This window comes from Sciurus carolinensis, chromosome 2 (assembly GCF_902686445.1).
Source record: "Sciurus carolinensis chromosome 2, mSciCar1.2, whole genome shotgun sequence".
NCBI lineage: Eukaryota > Metazoa > Chordata > Mammalia > Rodentia > Sciuridae > Sciurus > Sciurus carolinensis.
Window position 1 is genome coordinate 19,999,029 of NC_062214.1, and position 20,657 is coordinate 20,019,685.

At 45.4% G+C, this 20,657-nt stretch overlaps 1 non-coding gene across 1 annotated transcript; it reads right to left on the bottom strand.

The window, feature by feature from the left end:
- Nucleotides 1-2,476: 2,476 nt before the first annotated feature.
- Trnav-uac (transfer RNA valine (anticodon UAC)) lies at nucleotides 2,477-2,549 on the bottom strand. Its single transcript has one exon. It is a non-coding gene; the product is annotated as a tRNA-Val (tRNA).
- Nucleotides 2,550-20,657: the final 18,108 nt, after the last annotated feature.

The following is a 20,657-nucleotide window of genomic DNA, read 5'->3' on the forward strand; positions in this document are numbered from 1 at the left end:
TCAGTATGTTTCTTTTTGAGAGATTAAGGTAGGAGTGATGTGGAAGGTGTATCTAAATTTTCAACTGAGTCCAGTGAAGTCGCAATCATTGTTGGCATTAACAGGGGTTGTACCCATGAGGTCTGGGCTCCTTTCCTTTCTAACATGATGGATTTTCTATCTTGGCCCTTTCTCTTTCTCTTTCTATACATATTTTGGAAAGTTTATAGTGAAAAAGCAAACACACATAGGCATTAAATTATTTAATTATTACTTAATCTCTTTTTTTTCTGCCATGAACTCTTTTTTGGGATTGAACTCAGGGGCACTCTGCCACTGAGCCACACCCCCAGCCCTATCTTGTATTTTATTTAGAGACAGGGTCTCACTGAGTTGCTTAGCGCCTTGCTGTTGCTGAGGCTGGCTTTGAACTCGTGATCCTCCTGCCTCAGCTCCCAAGCCACTGAGCATTAACAGGGGTTGTACCCATGAGGTCTGGGTCTTTCTATTTCAGCTCGGTCATTCTTCACTCCTAGAATTTCCTGTAGATAGAAATACTGCTGGAATCCAGGACTTGGGTCCAGCTTGACGAACACGGACCCCACAGTGGAATGCCTTTAACAGTTAACTCCATATGCATTATCACATTTATTTAAACAAATAAAATGAGTGGCCCCATTCCCTAGCAAATCAGAAACATCTGGAATTAATACCTATGTGTTGAAGGCTTAATGTGGAATAATGAAAATGATTCAACAAATCCTGTTACATTAAATAATGTAATTGATCCTGGAAGAAAAAAAATCTTTGTCATTGTATTTTATCACAAAATCTATATTGCTGTGGGAATTATTGTAATTAGTGGTAATTTTGCTTTATTCTGGTATATACTTCAAATTTCTGCTATCTTCAGTACTTAAGAAAGGTTTGTTTCATTTGGTGGTTCTTTATCTTACTAGGTTTGACCAATATTACACATTAAAATAAAAATAAATAAAGATGCTATATTTTAAAGCACAGATCTGATTTTATCACCCCCACCTTCTTAAAATCCTTCAATGGCTTTCCACTGCCCTGTTGGATAAAATCCAGCGTCTGGTTCCTGCCTATTCCTTTAAATTCTTCTGGTAATCACCACCCCCATCCTTTTGAGGTACATTGACCTCTTTGTACTGCCTGGAAAGCACAGGCTTTTTCATGCCTCAGGATCTTTGCACATGCTTCTCCCTATGCCAATAAAGCTTTCCCTTCCTCTTCCTCATTTACTTGAATTCAAGGCTCATTTCTGATATTCTGTCTTTGAGGAAACTGTCTCCAATGCATAAGCTAGGTAAGTCCTTCTGCATTCAGAACATCTGGACTCTTTCCTTATGAGTATGTTATCATAATTATGTTGAGTGTGGTTCATTACATAAAAAAAAAAAATTAGGGTTGGGGATATAGCTCAGTTGGTAGAGTGCTTGCCTTGCAAGCACAAGGCCTTGGGTTCAAATCCCCAGCACTGCAAAAAAAAAATAATAATAATGTCTCTTTCCACAATCAGAATATAAATTACAGTGGGGTGGAGACCCTGTCTATTGCATCCTGTTTTATTCCTAGCAGGTAGGTCAGGATCTGGCATATAATAAATATTTGTTAAATGGACAAATTGGTAAAGTTGCAAACTCTCACATTTTGGTCAAGGCCAACGTTTTCTGTGTCTATATCCCTAGAATCCCAACCATGTAGCAGTCACCAACAACCAAATAGCTGAAATATTTTGCTGGGTGACACTGTGTGTGTGCGTGTGCATTTGTGTGTGCATGTGTGTGTGTGTGAGCTGCATAGAATTTCATGGATTTGCTCCTGAAAAACGGGAAGTGTGTCCACCTGTTGGGGTTTGGATATGAGAGGTCCCCCCCCAGAAGCTCCTGTGTCAGTGCAGGAGAGGAAATGGTTAGACTTGTGAGGGCTGTAACCTAATCAGTGGATTGATTCATCTGATGGATTAATAATTTGAAAGGACTACTGTCCTGGGAGATAACTGTAGGCAGGCAGGGTGGCTGGAGGAAACAGGTCACCGGGGGCGTGCCTTTGGAGTTTGTAATTTGTCCCTGGTGCCTTGCTTTTCCTGTTTTCTGGCTGCTGAGAGCTGAGCACTCTCCTCTGCTGTGCCTTTCCACCACGATGTTCTGCCTCACTTTAGGCCCAGAGCAATGGTGTCAGCCCACCATGGACTGAGACCTCTAAAACTGAGAGCCCCAGATAAACTTTTCCTCCCCTAAGTTGTTCTTCTCAGGTATTATGGTCACAGCAACAAAAAGCTGACTAGCACACCACCCAATTAAAACAGTGCTTTGAGGGTTACAGCCTCCACTAAATGCTTCCTTTCCCCTGTGGCAGACTCCAGCTGAGGGCTCCTAGCATTCGTGCACAAAACGGTTGGCAGGTGAGTGAATGAGCAACTAGTCGTCCCACGCAAGCACAGGATTACAGGCCCCCACACCATTTTTCCCCTCTGTGGTGCTGGGGATTGAACCCGGGGCCTTATGCATGTAAGGCAAGCACTCTACCAACTGAGCTACACCCCACCCAGGTTGCCAGCCTTCTGCAGGCATTATGACCTTGTCAGTGTGGCCACCCAGCACAAGCACAGAGGTGCTCAGCTCCTTGCCCTGTGTGTCCCTGCAGTCCAGTTCTATCCTCCTCGGTGTCTTGGGGGCTGCCAAGTCTTCAGATGCAGCTCCCAAGCTCCCGCTGGGCTTCCGTTGCTCTGCTGCCCCACCAAGGTCCTGGCGATGGCTGTGTTCCTCTGCAGGTGCCTCCTGCGAGGCACCAGCTCCTTCAGGTCTGCCACACCCTTCTCCCCCTCTGACCTCCAACCCTCTGGGTAGTTTGGGCTCCCTGCTGTCACTATTCCGGGGTGCAGCCCTCCTCGTTGGTTTCCATCATCCTGTCCACTCTTTGATTGACATTCCCCTCAAGAGATTCTTACCAGGTAAGCCTATTGAGTTGCCCTCTCTTTCCTGCCAGGACCTGAGTGATGCAGTGACAACCCAAGGACGTGAAGGCAGTCATGCTGGAGACTGCCACCCTTCATTCAGTGTTCCCTGAGCATCTCCCACGGGCAATCCCGTTTGGGTGCTGGGTTTCTATTGAAGACCGTGTTGTCTGGGAATCCGCATGAGTTTTCTTAAGGGGCCAGCTACTAAACGTTTGGAGCTTTGCCTGTCCTCTGGGCTCTGTTGCCAGTACTCAGCTCTGTTACTGTGGAGCCAAAGCAGCCACAGACAGAAAGGTCAATGAATGATTGTGGCTGTGTTTCCATAAGATGTTATTTACAGAAAGAGGTGGCAGGCTGCATCTGACCCACCGACTCCTGATCCTGAAGACCCTTGAAATCTTGCTCTTACGCCCATTAGGTGAACTGCATGAGGGCTGAGCTGCTGAGGCAGTGCTGTCTCCAGCCAGTGTGTCGAGGCCACTTACCTTAAGCTTCCAGAAATGTCAATGCCGACGTGGCCAATGGAGTTGCTGCAGTGGGCCACGGAGGCAGTGGGTCGTCCAGTCTTGTCCTTGCCCAAGTTCAGAGAGACTGAGATGGAAATACCATCCACCCTCAGATGGAACGAGCCTTGCAGGGTGCTGGTCGGGAGGTGGGGGGATGAGAAGCAAATTGCTGTATAAGCAGGTCACCTCCAAAAAGGGCAAGGAAGGCACAGTGCAGATTTACCTCCCAGGTTCCCACAATGGGCTGTCTCTTGCCTGGGCCTCCACTTACCTTTAAAAATAGCCAATGCTGCTGAGTATTCGCTGTGTGCTAGGCACACTGCTAAATGCCTTACCTCTGTTGTTTTATTTAACCCACAACTGCATATAAGGTCACACCCCCCCACCCCCATCCCACTTAGGTGTCAACATGGCGCTGGCGGAGCTTCTCTTCCTGATTTTACTCCTCATAACTTCTTCCCGCTGGTGCAAACTCGCACCCATTCGGAGCTCGACACTCTGCCCAGAACCCTAGCAACAAGGCTCACCCAATCAACCATCACCCCGCCCGCCAGCAACAAGGCTCACCCAATCAACCATCGCCCCACCCCCAGCAACAAGGCTCATCCAATCAACCATCGCCCCACCCCCCAGCAACAAGGCTCATCCAATCAACCATCGCCCCACCCCCCAGCAACAAGGCTCTCCTAATCAACTCTCACCCCGTTTCATGCCCCAACCAATCAGCCTCTTCCTGACCCTATATAGGTGTGTGTATTTTTAAAATAAAGTGGAACTTATCCGGTGATTAGCTTAGGACTGTGGCTCTGTGTGCTTCTTTCACTGCATCTATGAGGTGTGTTATTGTTAACCCCATTTCGCAGAGAAGGAAATTAAAGCTTAAGGACCATTAGATCTGGGTCTTTTATAGTCCAGGCTTTGAAGACCCCAGAAGTGGAATCAGGGAGGGAGGGCGTGCACTTTCCCACCCAAGTGCTACTCACATGAACGCCTTGTTCACCTTCCATTTCCCCCCCACAGACATGTCATTGTGGGACAGGGAAGCTCTTATTCCCAGCCCTGGAAGTAGACTCAGATCCGAGTTCCGGAGCTCAAAGCGAAGGATCTTCAGGCTGGGGAGGAAAGCAGACATCAAACCCATGAAAAACTAGGGGCATGTCCCTCCCTGAGTGAGTCCCGAGAGCCCTGCCCCCAGCTCCTCGCACTCTCTTTTGGATATATTGACCCAAACCACAAAGGACCACCCAGCTGCCTCATGTGCATCTTTCAAGACCTGCTCGGACCTCCTTCCTCCAGGGGCTTCTCCAACCCTCCAAGGCCGGGGCCTTCCTCTCTCCTTTGTCACACATCCCCAGGGCTGCTCCTGTCCCTCCTGCTGATCTGACCCTGGCAAGCACCCTGTGAGCTGGCCTGTCTCCACACCGAGGTCTCCAGGAAGCAGCTTTCCCTTCTGCCCCTCTCCCCTCAGATAGAAACAAGGGCTCAGGGCTGTGGTGAAGCTCAGGGCTAAAGGGTGGGCTGAGCATTTGTGAGGCCCTGGGTTCCATCCCCAGACCACCAAACAAAAACCAGAGATCGTTCTCTGGTAACCTGTGGGCCATGTGCGGCCTACAGATATACCTTTCTTTTCCTATATAATGTAATCATTTGTTAACATCTTGAAATTGGGAAATTTTGCACTAAAAATTTGAGAGGACAACTAGATTTCTGGCTTGTCTTGAAAAATTGGAAAGGAAGTGGTCCTGCTGCCTATGGCATTGATCAACTACAGGTGAGAAGCACCTGCCCTCTTCAAGTAAATTTACTTATTTGCTCTCAGATCCATTCCCTGGCCTTCCCATGCTTGAAACCATGTTGGCTGGGGTTGACCTGTGCAAACTACATTTCCCAGGCTCCTTTGCAACTGACTTCTAGTTGGAATAGGCCCATGGGAAGCACTTGAGGGAAGAGTAGTGGAGGGGAAGAGGGAGAAGCCAGGGGGTTTCTTCTTCTCTCTCTGCCAGGAATTGTCTTTAGCAGTGGTTACATGTCCTCAGTGGGCCACACATCCCCTTCTAGAGGCTCCACAAGAGCTGGCCATCATCCTTCGGTCTTTTGTCCACTGCTGGCTCCCTTCCCCCACGAACCTAGGTTTCCGCCCTTCCTCCTCTGCTGCCCCTGTCTTGGGGAAAGGAGACCTCACCTGTGAAAATCATAGCTCACCCGTCCAACCCAACCAGGCTTGAAGCTTCCCGAGAAGTCAGGCAACCTGAAGGCAGACAGCTCCTTCTTCAGGGCGGCAACTGCGTACTTGTGAGCTGGGCCGGGAGAGGGAACAGGAGGATCTTTGAGTTCATCCAGTGGGAGGCAGATTTGGTGGCCCCGCTTCAGAATCACATATGCTGGGTTAGAATGCAAGGTGTGCTTCTCACTATTGATGAAATCCCAAGTGAGTCCCTTGAGCCTCAGCCTCCTCAACAGGAAAATGGTAACAATGATAGCGACCTGAGGCTTATTAAATTAGATTAGGACTCAAAGCATCCGGTAAATGGCAATCATTGTTCTTTGTTCATTCAACAAGATCTTGAGCAATAATGGATGACAGGGGGCTCTGGAGGAATCATTTACTAGTTTGGTCAAGTCTTCGACTTTTTGACCATTGCCTGGACAGTTGTAGCAATGCAGATCGCCAGGTCTGGCCTCAGTCAATATTGAGTCGATCCCCAGAATGGTTGTTTAAAAATTTTGTACCAGGGATTGAACCCAGGGGCGCTTAATCACTGAGCCACATCCCCAGCCCTTTTTATATTTTACTTAGAGACAGGGTCTTGCTAAGTTGCTTAGGGCCTCACTAAGTTGCTGAAACTGGCTTTGAACTTGCAATTATCCTGCCTCAGTCTCCCAAGCCCCTGGGATTATAGGTAATGCCCCACTATGCCCGGCCAGATTCTGTAACTGAACTTATGTCCCAGTGATTTCTCTTTCAGTACTGGAGGTTGAGCCTGGGGCCTTGCACATGCTAGGCAAGTGCTCTATCAGTGAGCTGCATCCCTACCCCCCTCTTTTTATTTTAAAGAATTTAACCTTTACTTTTTATTTATTTATTTTATATGGTGCTGAGGATCGAACCTAGTGCCTCACCTGTGCTAGGCAAGTACTCTACCACTAAGGGACAAACCCAGGCCCCTTTTAAACTTTATTTTGGGATGGGGGTCTCACTAAGTTGCCCAGACCAACCTTTAACTTGAGATCCTCCTGCCTCAGCCTCCCAATTGGTGGGATTATAGGCGTGTGCCGAGGTACCTGGCTCCCAGCAATTTTAAGGTGGGCAATTTGCTGACCTAGTCCTATCTTTACCCTCTGATATTCAAGATGAGGAAACTGAAGTTCTGAGAGTGACATATTCCAGGAGTCTAAGCCAGGCAGTGGAAGAACCCCAGCCTGTGACTCATTGTCCTTATGACCACCCCACCCTGGTGGGCAACAGTGAGCCTCAGAAAAAGCAGCCCAGTTCCCTTACCATATTCCAGGCCTTTTCTGGTGATCCTGGCCACAAACCCAGGATTAGAAGCCCCTTCTCCAAACCTGTAGAGACCTTCCAGCAGCAATAGGACCACCACCACACGGTATGGTCTGGCCACCATCCTTCTCCGCCGGGGTTGACCAGAGGCTCTTTGTAGGAGCCTCTCTTACCAAAGGGAGACTGAGGTGCTCATAAAGCCAGAACCAGACGAGAACTGAGCCAGCTGGGGAGAGTGGTGGAGAGTTTGCAGCAGCCCAGTTCCTGGCAACTTGAGATGAGGGCAAGGTTGCTCGTGGCCCAGAGTCGCAGAAATGGTGCCACGCCTCCCCCTTCCTCCTCTCCCAAGCTTTCTGGCTCAGAGCTGTGGAAGGACCCTTCCTCCTCCCCTTCTGCCACACCCCTCTCTAGCTGAACACCAACCATTCATTCCCATTATCTGGAAACTGAAGTCTAAATCCCCAGCCTGGTGGTGAAGGCCACCACAGCTTGGCTGCATGCCACTAACCTCTCCATCCGGGCCTCCCGCCACCCCAGCCTGCCCATGTATGCTCTGCCCTCTTGCTGTGCTGGATCTGCTGGAACCTGCTGTTCTCTACTGACATCATGCGGAAGCCTATGGAATCAGGTCACAAGTACAACAGGTGCATCCTGAAACTCGAAGCTTCCGCATGCTGTGGATTTTCTCTTGCCTGTGTGGTTTCTAATCAACTTTATTGAGGCATAATTTATATGCAGAAACATGCGTGCATTTTAAGTGTACGGCACCATGGATTCTGACACATGGATGCACCTGTGTGACCACACAGTAATCAAGGGGTAGAACTTTTCCTCACCCCAGGAAATCCCTTGTGCCTCTCCCCAGTCAATCTCTCTCCTTGCATCCTAGACCAGAAACCACTGTTCTGTCCTCTGTGGGCACATATTAATTTTACCTGCTCTGGCAGGTCACATAAATGCAGCATGTCTTCTTTTCTGACTGGCTTCCTTATGCAACACCAGTCCGTGGAATGATCCTTTCATATTATTGTATTTTATTTTTAATTTTCTTCAAATAGGAAACACTTTCACAATGTCAAAGGTTCATAGTGAAAACTCTTATGCTCCTCTCTCTCTCTCTCTCTCTCTCTCTCTCTCTCTCTCTCTTTCTCTCTCTTTCTCTCTCTCTCTTTCTCACTTTCTCTCCTCTCTTGGTACCGGGGATTGAACCAAGGGGCACTTAACCACTGAGCCACATCCCCAGCCCTTTTAAATATTTTATTTAGAGACAGGGTCTCACAGAGTGGCTTAGGGCCTCGCTAAGTTGCGGAGGCTGGCTTTGAACTTGAGATCCTCCTGCCTCAGCCTCCCGAGCTGCTGGGATTATAGGCATGCACTGTGCGCAGCTTCCTCTCTTTTGTTTTCCTGTTTTCTATCCCCTTTCCATGAAATCAAGGTAAACTCCTGCTGAGGTAAGTGTTAAGAGCATAGGAAGTGCTTCAAGGGCCTGCATTTAGAGCAGTTGAGAGAGTGGGTGCTCTAGCTTGGTTGGGAAGTATGAGTAGGAGTTGGATGAACAGAGAGGGATGGTATCCTGGGCGAGGAGAACAGCATGAGCCAGTGTTCCGTGCCGTCAGAACTGGCATTCTAGAAGGCTGGAGGAGGTGTGGGAGGGTGCGTGAGCGGTGGGGTGGAGGAGAGGGGTTGGGGAGAAGGCCTGAACGCGGCAGGAAGCCCTGAAGGGCCCTGTTAGCCAGTCCTGGTCAGAGAATGAACATGAGTCGATTTTAATTTTTCAGTAATTGCTGTTGCTCTCATTCTGTCCACGTCCGTCCCCTGGGTAATGAGCTCCCTTCCAGACATCTCGGTCCTCGTTGTGCCCCTTCTAGTCCTGTTGGTTTCATGTAAGACTCGGTCCTACTCATGTTAAGATTGCCATCTCGGAGTCTTCGAGTTCTGCCTCTGCCTCCCGGACGGGCTCTCTGACTTCAAGCGCGAGTGGTGTGTGTGTGTGTGTGTGTCCGCGTCCGTCCCCTTCCTCCCTCCCCCTTCCCTTGTCTGATCCTGTGAGGAAGAGGAAGGGAAGCTGCCTGGGGTGAGTTGGGGGCCAATGTCCTCTTCGCTGACTCAGCAGTTGTGATATTGCTGTACCTTGCCGAGGGTCCCTGCCGCTGGCCAAGCTTGATGCCACCAGTTCAGGGTGGTTAAAGAGGCCCGCCAGCCCTGCCATGAGGGACTCATTCCAATCAGTGGCCCCAGGCAAGGACCAGCTCCTGGGAGAGCCATCCTCTGCCTTTGTTCCTCAAAGTCACATCCTTAAACCCGGTCTGGGGTCAGAGCTGACCATTTTCCCTCCCTGTGCGAGGCAGGGTCCCAGGGAGGTCCCTGCTGCTGCCCCTGCCACCATCCCTTCCCTGGCCCGTGTTCTTCTCCTCTGTTCCAGGGCATGGGGCAGCTCAGTGGCCCAGGCTCAGCTGATGACCTGGCAGGAAAGGAGAGGTCAGTCTCCACTTGTTGTACTGCCCCTGAATTTCTAGAAGCTTTTCTGGAGGGCGGGGCGGGATTCTTCTTCCTTTGTTTAGAGGAACTGGTAGAGAATCGCTCCCCACTCCCATAGGGTGGTATGGGGAAGGGAGAGCCGAGGGTCTTCATTTATTTATTTATTTTGGTACTGGGAGTTGAACTCAGAGGCCCTCGACCACTGAGCCACATCCCAGCCCTGTTTTGTATCTTATTTAGAGACAGGGTCTCACTGAGTTGCTCAGCGCCTCGCTTTTGCTGAGGCTGGCTTTGAACTCGTGATCCTCCTGCCTCAGGCTCCTGAGCTACTGGGATTATAGGCATGCGCCACGGGGTCAGTAGGGTCTTTCTTTACCACCTCCAAAAAGCGGCTTAATCAAGAGCACAGTGTGGGCAGCTGCGAGTTCTACCCAGATGGGTCCAGCAGCAGGTGGAGGATGGTCGGCTCTGCACAGGGCATGGGATTGGACCCCAGAACTACTTAGGGCATAGAACCCAGTCCCTGTCTTAGTTTGCTAGGACTGTGGTGACAGTACTGCAAGGCAAGGTGGCTTCACAGAAATTTCTTGTCTCACAGTTCTGGAGATCGAGAGTTGGCAGGGTTGGCTCCTTCCGAGGACCGTGAGGAAGGATCTGTCCCGTGCCTCTTCCCTGCCTTCTGGTGACTGGCAGGCAGCCTTAGCTATTCCCGGGTGGGCACAGGCATCAGGTCACTCTCTGCCCTGTTGCTCACAGTACCTTCCTTCTCCCTGTGTGTGTTGACTGTTCCCAAATCCCACTTTTCTAGGGACACCGTATTGGATTAGGCTCCATCCTAACGATCCGTGTTAACCTAACTCGTTACATCTGCAGTTACCCTGTTTTCAAATGAAGTCACATACTGAGGTACTGTGGGTTAGGGCTCCAACATAAGAATAGGGGGATATGATTCAATCCTAATGGTGCCCTGTCAGCTACGGGAGTGACGGTGGCAGCTTAAGTCAAGGGGATGCTGGAATTTGAGCCCCGGACCTGTGATACTGTTCTTTTCTGAGCCTCTATCCCACCCCCAGCTGGGCGCACAGTGTCATCTTGCAGGGTCTGTGTGGGGATTCCATAAGGGAACATTTGGGGATGTGTTGGGCCCCTGCCGGCCACTGACTCTGGGCAGGGACTTCATCTGGATGGGGGCCCCCCCGAGCCGGCCTCCTGGGAAGCCTTGTATTGCTGGAAAAGCAAAACCAACAGTAGAGAAAAACTCCTAATCACCCCCTCAGCTCCGCGTTGGCCAGGAATTTGGAAGCTCTTGCCGATATGAAGTTAAAGTTGCTCCGAAGCTCTGGGCTGAAACGCTGGCTTCTCTGGGTGTCTGGCCCGGTCTCTCTCTTCCTTGAACCTCCTGGAGCATCTTGGGCACATCTGACTTGGGGTTCCCTTTGCAGCATCATCCTGAGAGTGGCCTTCCCACTGGTCTCTCCCTAAGTCCCCCTGCTCCCAGGAGGGTAGGCCAACCTGTGAACATCCAGGGCTGGCCCACCCTGGGCAGTTTTTCTTCTTCTGGCAAGTAGGGCCCCTTGACCCCTATCTTGGGCCCACTCCCTGTAGGGGTGCCAGGCTAGCTCAGGTGCAGGTAAGGGCTGCGGAGTCAAGACCCTAGACTCCAGGAGTTGGGTGGAAGCAGGCTTGTGGCGAGCAGCCTGCAAACTCCTTCGTTGCAAGAATACAATAGACTTTTTGCCCAGTCACAATGTGCCATGGGGATCTGACCACCAGACCCCTATACAGGTTCCCTTGGTAACACTAGGTCAACGTGGGGCAGTTGTTTACATTCCTAGGTGCTCAGAGCGGAATGCTCCTCTCTGCAAGTTTACCCGCTTGAGACATTAACTGCTACGAGCCAAGAACTAGGATTTCTCCCAACAACTCCCCAGGTATTAACTAGCAGCGTGGGCTTTGCAATTTTCATAGACTCTTTATTCTAGGCCCAATTCCATCCCTCCTGGCCTGGACTGACACTGTACCTTACTGGGCTAAACTCACCTTAGGGAGCTCTATCTGTCCATGGGAATAGTGGAGGCACAGATGGCACCACAGGGTGGAATCACTTCCTCCTGCTCCTGGCCTGCCCCAGATGCAGTGTCCTCCTTATTCTTCCAGAAGCACTTTGTGACCACAGAAGCAAATGGGCATGACAACCCAAGTCCTCTCCATCTTGCTTTTTGCACCCTAGAACTTGGAGATGGTTCCACAATGGCCCGTGCAGCTCTGGCTCACTCTTTGTGACTGGAGGCAAGCCATTCTGTGGAGGTCACGACTTACTCGATCAGTCTCCTTCCGATGGACACTCGCATTAGTTGCTTTCTTGCTATGACAAACCCCACTCCAAGCAATATCATTGTGTGATTGTCTCTATGGGAACGAGTGGAGTTATATTCTGAGAAGCAGATATTCTGGGTGACAGGACATTTGCATTTACCTTGTGTTGGATTTTTGCTAGATTGTTTCATTATGGAAAGGGCTGAGGCCTTCTGTGGAACTTGGGCCAGAGCTGAAACCCACTTCTCATCTGTAGTCCAGTACATGTCCCTCCTTGCCCACATGAATCCACTTTCTTCGTAACTTTTCCCCCCTTAGTACACATTTGATGCTCTACTGTAAAAAAAAAAATGCTAAAGTCTATTTACCTAATAGTTTTCCTGACCTTTTTTATAACTGTTTACCTTCCTTCCAACACACATCTGGCACACAGTAGGCACTCAATAAGTATTTGATACATGAATGAAAAGTGAAGGGAGGCTGATGAATTTGTGACCCCGACTTTCTGTTCTTTCTTTTTTTTCAGTGATGCTGGGATTGAACCCAGGGCTTTGTGCATGTGAGGCAGGTACGTTACCAACTGAGCTACATCCACAGCCCCTGTTCTTTCTTTTTTTAATTGAGACATATTATCTATACATATTTATGGGTTGCATTATGGTAATTCAATACATAGATGCAATGTGCAGTAATCTAATCAGGGTAATAAGCATGTCCATCTCCTCAAGCTTTAATCATTTTTTATACGATGGGAATTTCATATACTTCTAGTCATTGTGAAGTGTGCCGCCAAGGGTTTTAACCAATAGTTAACCTACTGTGTTAAAGAAGGGTCAGTAGTAACTCTTCTGCTCTGTGTTTGGTGCCCTTCTTTGAACTTTCCCCTCCTCCTCCCCTTCCAAGTCTAGTGACCACTGTTCCGTTCCATTCTTCTATGATGAGATTGACTTATTTGTTTATGCACATGAATGAGAACATGTGGCATTTGTCTTCCCTGTGTCTGGCTTATTTCATTTAACATAATGACCTCCAGGTTCATTCATGTTGCTTCTAATTCTTTTGTATGACTGAATAATATTCCACTGTATGTATTACCACATTTTCTTTTTTTAGATTTTTTTTATTGTTCTAATTGCTATACATGACAGTAGAATGCATTTTGACACATTGTACACAAATGGAGCATAACCTCTCATTCCTCTGGCTATACGTGGTGCTGAGTCATACCAGTTGTGTAACATACATGTATGTGGGGTAATGATGTCTGTCTCATTCTACCGTCCTGCCCATCCCCACCACCCCATCCCTCCCCTCACTCCCCTCTGCGCAATCCAAAGTTCCTTCATTCTTCCATACCCACCCCCCACTATGGATCAGCATCCACTGATCATACGGATCTGATCCACAGCATCAGAGAAAACATTCAGCCTTTGGTTTTGGGGATTGGCTTATTTCACTTAGCATGATATTCTCTAGAGATTATTACTACATTTTCTTTACTGATTCAGTCACTGTGGGGCTTCTGGGTTGATTCCAAATTTTAACTACTGTGAATAGTGCTGCAATCAGCATGGGAATTCAAGTATCTTTTTATTATAATGATTTCATCTCCTTTCAATACATACCCAATAGTGAAATGGCTGCATTGTATAGCAGTTCTATTTTTAGGTTTTTTTTTGAGAACTCTCTATAGTGTCCTCCCTAATGGTTGTACTAATTTATGCCAACAGTGTGTGAGTTCCCTTTTTTCACATCTTCACCATCATTTGTTATTTTTTGTCTTTTTGATAATAGCCATTCTAACTGAGATAAAATATCTCACTGTGGTTTGATTTGCATTTCTCTGATGGTTAGTGAAATGAGTATTTTTTCATGTATTTGTTGGCCATTTGTATGTCTGCTTTTGAAAAGTGTCTGTTTAGTTCTTTATCTCATTTTTAAATTGGATTATTTATTTTCTGTTGTTTGGCTTTTGCATTCCTTTTTATTCTGGATGAATACCTTGTAAATATTTCCTCTCATCCTGAAGGTTAGCTCTTAATTCTGTTGATTATTTCCTTTGCTGTGCAGAAGCTTCTTAGTTTGATAAAATCTTATTGGTCTATCTTTATATTTGTTACCTGTGCTTTTGGGGTTCCATCTAAACAAATCATTGCCTGTACCAGTGTTTTAAAGTGTTTCCCATGTTTTATTGTAGTAATTTCATAGTTTCAGATTTAACATTTAGGTCTTTGATCCATTTGGAATTGGTGTTTGTGAATGGTGAGAGGAAGGGACCTAGTTTCTCTCTTCTGCACAGACGTATCCAATTTCACCAGCACTGTCTATTGAAGGCTGTCTTTTCTCTGCTGAATGTTCTTGGTGCCTTCACCAAAAATCAGTTAGCTATATGAGTGTGGATTAATTTCTGGATTTCCTATTCTGCTCCACTGGTCTATGTGTCTGTTCATATAGCTTTGTGGTTTGCTTTGAAGTCAGGTATTATGATGTCTCTAACCCTGTCCTCACCAACTCCCCTCAGGTCAGGACAACTTGGCCATTCTGGGTTTTTGTGTGATTCCATGTGAATTTTAGGATTGTTTTTTTCTATTTCTGTGAAGAATGTTGTTTGTTAGTATTTTGATGTGAATTGCATTGCATCTCTAAATTGATTTGGACAGAATGGTCATTTCAACATTAATTCTTCTAATCCACGAATATGAGATATCTTTCCATTTTTTATGATCTCTAATTTCTTTCATAAGTTTTATAATTTTCATCATAGAAATACTTTAGTTTCTTAATTAGATTTATTTCTAAGTATTTTTTTTACTTTTTGTAGCCATTGTGAATGGGATTGCTTTCTTCCTCTCCTTCTCCCTCTTCCTGTCCTCCTCCTTCTTTGTCCTGGAGGCTGAACTCCGGACCTTGAACAGGCACTCACCACTGAGCTACATCGCCACCTTGGGGTTGTTTTCTTTTTTAATTTTTTTTTTTTTTTTTTTTTTTTTTTTTTTTTTTTGCGGTGCTGGGGATTGAACCCAGGGCCTCATGCTTGTGAGGCAAGCACTCTACCAACTGAGTTATAGCCCCAGACCGGGGTTGTTTTCTTAATCGTTTTTTTTTTTTTTTTCCAGCAAGTTTATTTTCTGCAATATTTTTTTTTTTGTATGTTGATTTTGTGTCCTGTCGCTTTACTGAATTTGGCGGTAAGTTCATAGCTTTTTGATGGAGTATTTAGGGTTTTCTGTGTGTAAAATCATGTCATCTACACACATGGACAATTTTCCAGTACTATATTAAATAAGAGTGAGGAAAGTAGGCATCTGTGTCTTGTTCCTGATCGAGGAAACATTTTCAGCTTTTCCCCATTCAGTATGCTGAGTGAAGGGTTGTTCCTACAAAGCCTTTAGTATTTTAAGGTATGTTTCTCCTATATTTAATTTGTGGAGTTTTCATCATGAAAGGATGTTAAATCTTATTGGATACTTTGTCCACATACATTGAAATGATCATACAGTTTTTGTCCTTCATTCTGTTGATCCGTTATCATGTTTATTGATATGTGGATGTTGAACCATCTTTCTGTCCCTGGGATGAATTCTGCTTGATCAGGGTATATGACCTTTTTGATGTGCTGTTGAATTTGTTCTTGCTTAAATTTTTTTAAAATCTAAAAAAATTATTTTAAAATTATTATTATTATTATTATTGGTACTGGGGATTGAATCTAGGGGTGCTTAACCACTGACCCACATCCCCAGCCTTTTAAAAAATTTTTATTTTGAGGCAGGTTCTTGCTGAGTTGCTCAGGGTCTGGCTAAGATGCTGAGGCTGGCTTTGACCTTGTGATCCTCTGCCTCAGTTTCCCAAGCCACTGGAATTACAGGCATGCACCACCATACTCTGCTAATATTTGTTTAAAATAATCGAGAACTTTTATATCTATTTTCATACATCTATTTTCATCAGGAATATGGATCTGTAGTTTTCTACTTTGTTGTATCTTTGATTTTGGTATCAGAGTAATGCTGTTCTCATAAACGGAGTTTGGTGGAGTTCCTTCCATTTCAATTTTTTGAGAATAGTTTAAGAAGAACTGGAATTTTAATTTTCTTTAAATGTTTTTAAGAAGTTAGCAGTAAAGCTATCAGATTCTAGACTTTTTTTTTTCCACACCAGATAAATGTGTTTTATTTAAAAAAACCAACAACAAAAAAAACCTTTAAAAAAATGCACACCCATACAAACACACACACACAAAAGAACCCCTTTCATCAGAAAGTCTAAATTCAATATTAACTCAAGCTCTTTAAAATATTTCAGGAAAGATGACAGAAAAGAAGGCAGCTGTGACAATTCTTTGGTGGAAAAGTTGCATACTTACACCAGCTGCCCAATGATTATCAAGCCCAAGTTTTGGTTTTCAAAAATAGGTTTCAAGACATATCAAATAAACCATGCAGATACCCACTAGCAATACAAAAACTGAATAATAAAGTTTAAGAATATAGCAAAATGGATTTAGCAAAAAGGATATAGTCAAATATGACAATACACACAAATAATTTATAAAACAAGCCTTTCAATCCTAGAAAATGCACAAGGGGGAGAACTCATGGAAGGCTAAGGTATGCAAAGTGAGGGTGACAGCAAATAGAACAACCCAAAACATTTCCCTAACAACTAAGCCAAAAAAAAAAAAAAGAGCTAGTAATGTTTTTCTTTGTTCCAGCCAATTCAGTTCTCTTCAGATAGATTTGGTTATTGAGCAATATGTATAAAAATTATGGTGATTTTTTTTTCTCCGCTCTATTACCATTTCTTTCTTTCCCCTAATTTTCTCTCTAACATTTTTTTTTCCTTTGGTTTGACCAGTTGAACTCAAAAGGCCTGGAACCTAAAATGAGTATCAACTCTTATTGGAAAAGTACTTGGGAAATGCAATCCTAGAAAAGGCAAAGTTTTTTTTTTTTTTTGGGTGCTGGGGATCGAACCCAGGGCCTTGTGCTTGCAAGGCAAGCACTCTACCAACTGAGCTATCTCCCCAGCCCCCGAAAAGGCAAAGTTTTAACCGAAGTGGCTTGACAAAGTTAAGCATCCATTCTTGATGTGACAAGGTATCCCATGTTAATCACTAGGTTAATGGCTTCTCTTGGCTAGATCACAGGATCCAGCATGACATTGGAGTGTTCCCTGGTGAGGCACTGCAGAGCCATGTGTGCACAAAACCCATCCATTTCAGCTTTCAATAAATACAAAGCATCATTTTAAACCATTTCAGTAGAATAAATTTAAAATATTGCACTTCTTGTGGCCTGCTTCATGGACTGGCTTGAAGTGCTGTTCATGGCACAGTAGACACAACAGTTAATTGGTGGCTACTCCAAGTTCTTTAGACTTCAGCACTTCCCGCTCTTCAGGCCTCAGCACTTTTTTTGCAGCAATAATAGTATTCCTCATTAGCATTGCCACTGTCATGGGACCAACACCCCCAGGGACAGGAGTGATATAACTGGCTTTCTTCCTGACGCCTTCAAAGTCTACATCTCCAACCAACTTGGGTTTAGCAGTTACAGGATCCTGAATTCTGTTTATTCCCACATCAATGACTGCTGCTCCTTCCTTGATCATATCTGCTGTGATCAGATTTGGAATGCCTACAGCAGATATGACAATATCTGCAAGAATTGTATGCTTCTTCAATTGTTCCTTGGGAGTATATCGATGAGATATTGTAACGGTGGCATCACCTCCAGGTCTTTCATGAGCCCCATCCGTGTGTAGTAACATTGCCATGGGCATTCCAACATTTTTTGATCTTCCAGCCACAACCACATTCTTCCCTAGGGTTGGAATACCAGTTCGCTTAATTATTTCCCACACACCCCATGGGGTAGCAGGTAACATGGAGTACTGGTCCAAACACATTCGTCCTACATTAATTACATGAAAGCCATCAACGTCCTTGTCTGGAGAAACAGCATTGCAGATCTTTCTCTCATCGATGTGCTCTGGGAGAGGGAGCTGAACAAGCAGACCGTCTACATTTTCATCATTATTTAATTTATTGATTAAATTCAATAGCTCTTCCTCTGAAATTGAAGCTGGTTTCACAATTGTCTCACTGTTGATTCCGAACTGCGGCCAGGTGGAAGGAATGATGGAGGAAGTGGCAGCTTTGCGTGGGCTGGAGCAGCCGGGTGACCAGCGCGAACAGGTGGGAAGTTGCAGCCATCGCCAGCGCCGGTGCCCGTGCCGGGAGAGATTCTAGACTTTTTTAGATAGGAGATTTTTAATTGCTGCTTCAATTTCATTACTATTGATTGGTTCGTATTTTTTAATTTTTCTTGATTCAATTTTGGTAGGTCATAAGTGTTCAAGAATTTATTCATTTTTCCAGGTTTTCAAGATTTTAGCATCTAATTAATTTTCACAATAGTTTCTTACGATCATTTGTATTTGTGTTGTAATGTCTCCTTTTTCAACTCTGATTTTATTCATTTGAGTCTTCTTTTTCTTTTTCTTGGTTAGTCTTGTGAAAGGTTGGAAAATTTTGTTTTTCCTTTCAAAGAACCAATTCTTTGTTTCCTTGATCTTTTGTATGGTCTATTTTTTTTTTTTTTTTTTTTTTAGTTTTTATTTATTTATGATCCTTATCAGCTCTTTCCTTCTACTAATTTGGGATTTGTTTTGTTTTTATTTTCTAAGTCCTTGAGGTGCATTGGCAGGTTATTTGAGGTCATTTTTTTTTTTGCATTTTTATGCATTTATTACTCTAAACTTAACTCTCAGTGCTGCTTTTGCTGTATTCCACAGATTTTGTTATATTATATTCATATGTGATTTTCATTTGTTCCTAGAAATAGTTTGGCTTCCCTTTTTAGTTCTTTAGTTATCCATTGAAGATCTTGATTTTTCACCTCTCAGACTCAAGTGGGAAAAATGAAAAAAATCTTGTGTAGTAGAGTTGATTGGCTGTTGAAAACACATCCACTCTTCTTTCCACTGCTAGCAAACCCTGGATTTCATTTCAGTGCCTGCTTTTTCCTCCATATGATTATAGTAAATTATGACAGGTCAATCTTGGTAATACCATTTCCTTTTCAGTGACTACTTAAAAGAGGTATGTGATCTAGTTCTCTCTATGGATTGGCAAGTCCTCTGAGAAAGTTTCCTAAGTGACAATAAAAAAACTGCATAGGGAGACATGGCCCCACTTCTGCTGAAGGTTGTAATGTCAGTATGTGATAGCTGGAACTGGGCAGCCATCTTGGGCCATTGAGGGGAGCTAGTCAAAGACAAACTAACTTGTTGAGGATGGTTGAGCAGAAAGATAGAAGTGAATCCTGGAGCTACTGAATGAACCAAATCTGGAGATGCTGGTTGTGATTCTTGCTGTTTTGTGAAACCATAATTTATTTCCATTTTCTCTTACTTATATTCACAAGCATCCTAATGCTTACTGCTTGAGATGTTATGAAACTCACATGACCCAAATTCATTTTCCATGCAGGCAAGGGACATTGGAAAATGCCAAACACCTTGACAATGCCAAATACTCAAGGTGTTTCCCAGTCCACAGGAGGGGAAACAAAACTGAAAGTTATAGACCAACACCAAAGGAATAAAAGTTCCCATTTCCTCATTTTCAGAGGTTAAGAACTTCCGGCACTTTGAAGTTTATCCTCCCAGTATGCTTTCACTGCTCTGTCTCCTTACACACAAAAAAATTCAATAATTATACAATAGTAAAATAGGATAGCAATTTGTCTTTTTCCTTTTTAAAAGCAAACATAAACTTGTTTCTCTCTGCCCGAATCAAGTAGCTGTTGACAATGTGACAATGTGATGGTCGCGTGCATTTTGAAGAACTGCTGAGTCAGCTTCCTGTGTAGTGCCCTGTCCTACTGTTGAGGGTGTCTGGTTACTTCACCTGTCACTCCTGTGGTTGCTGATCATCTCGGGGGTGGTGATGTGAGACCGTGAAGCCTGTTTCTCAATGTGTTCCTCCAGTCTCCTCAACAAAAATCACCTGAAGAATAGCTCAAAGGGCAGATTCCTGGGGCCCATGACAGCCACATCAAAGCTGATCTATGGGGTGGGACTCGGGAATTGGCAACTATGCGTAACCCAATGCACACTGAAGTGAGGAAACTGTCCTGTAATCTTCGGTCCCTTTCCAGATGACGTCTTCCCACTCGGAACGAGAGTCGGGGGTGCCTCTTTCCGGTGGGTTGGTTTTATGGCGGCCGCTCCCTCTCATAGCCCGGGCTCCTCTTTGTGTCTCTCAACAAAGGCTCCGTGCTCCAGGGCATCTTGAGACACCACCGGAATTCCAACTCAGAACTTTTTCCCACTTCCCTGTCCCTCCTACCTGTTTGGCCCCAGTTCTGGCCTCTAGAACTGTCAGGGAAAAGTCAAGTCCAATCCCTTTCACATCTAGCTTTTCTTCTTTCCTTCCAGTGTTTGTCACCATCCTCCGAGGTGGCGTGTCTTAAGCTGTAGTGACAGAACGGTGCTAGACGCAGCTGAAACAATGAGGGGCTTTGTTGTTCCCCACGAGAGTTTGGAAAGAGATTCCAGGGTGGTTAACTCAGGCGCTCTGTCTGTCTTCCCTGCCCTCCTGGGGAGGTTTGCCTTTGTCTTTAGGGTGCCTCCAACAGGTGGCACGGGCTGACCTGCCTCCTCTCTGGAGATCCCATGCTCCATCTTGCTGAGGGACAGGACGGGGTTCTCTTCTCCCAAGGACCTGTGCTTGCTGAGACTGTGATTTAAGACCTCTAGCCTCCAAAACTCTGAGACCACAGATTGCTGCTGCTGAAGCCACCCAGCATGTGGCACTTTGTCGCACTAGTCCCAGGAAACCAACACACATGCCGATCCTGATCATTGGCACCAATAATGGAAGTGCTGC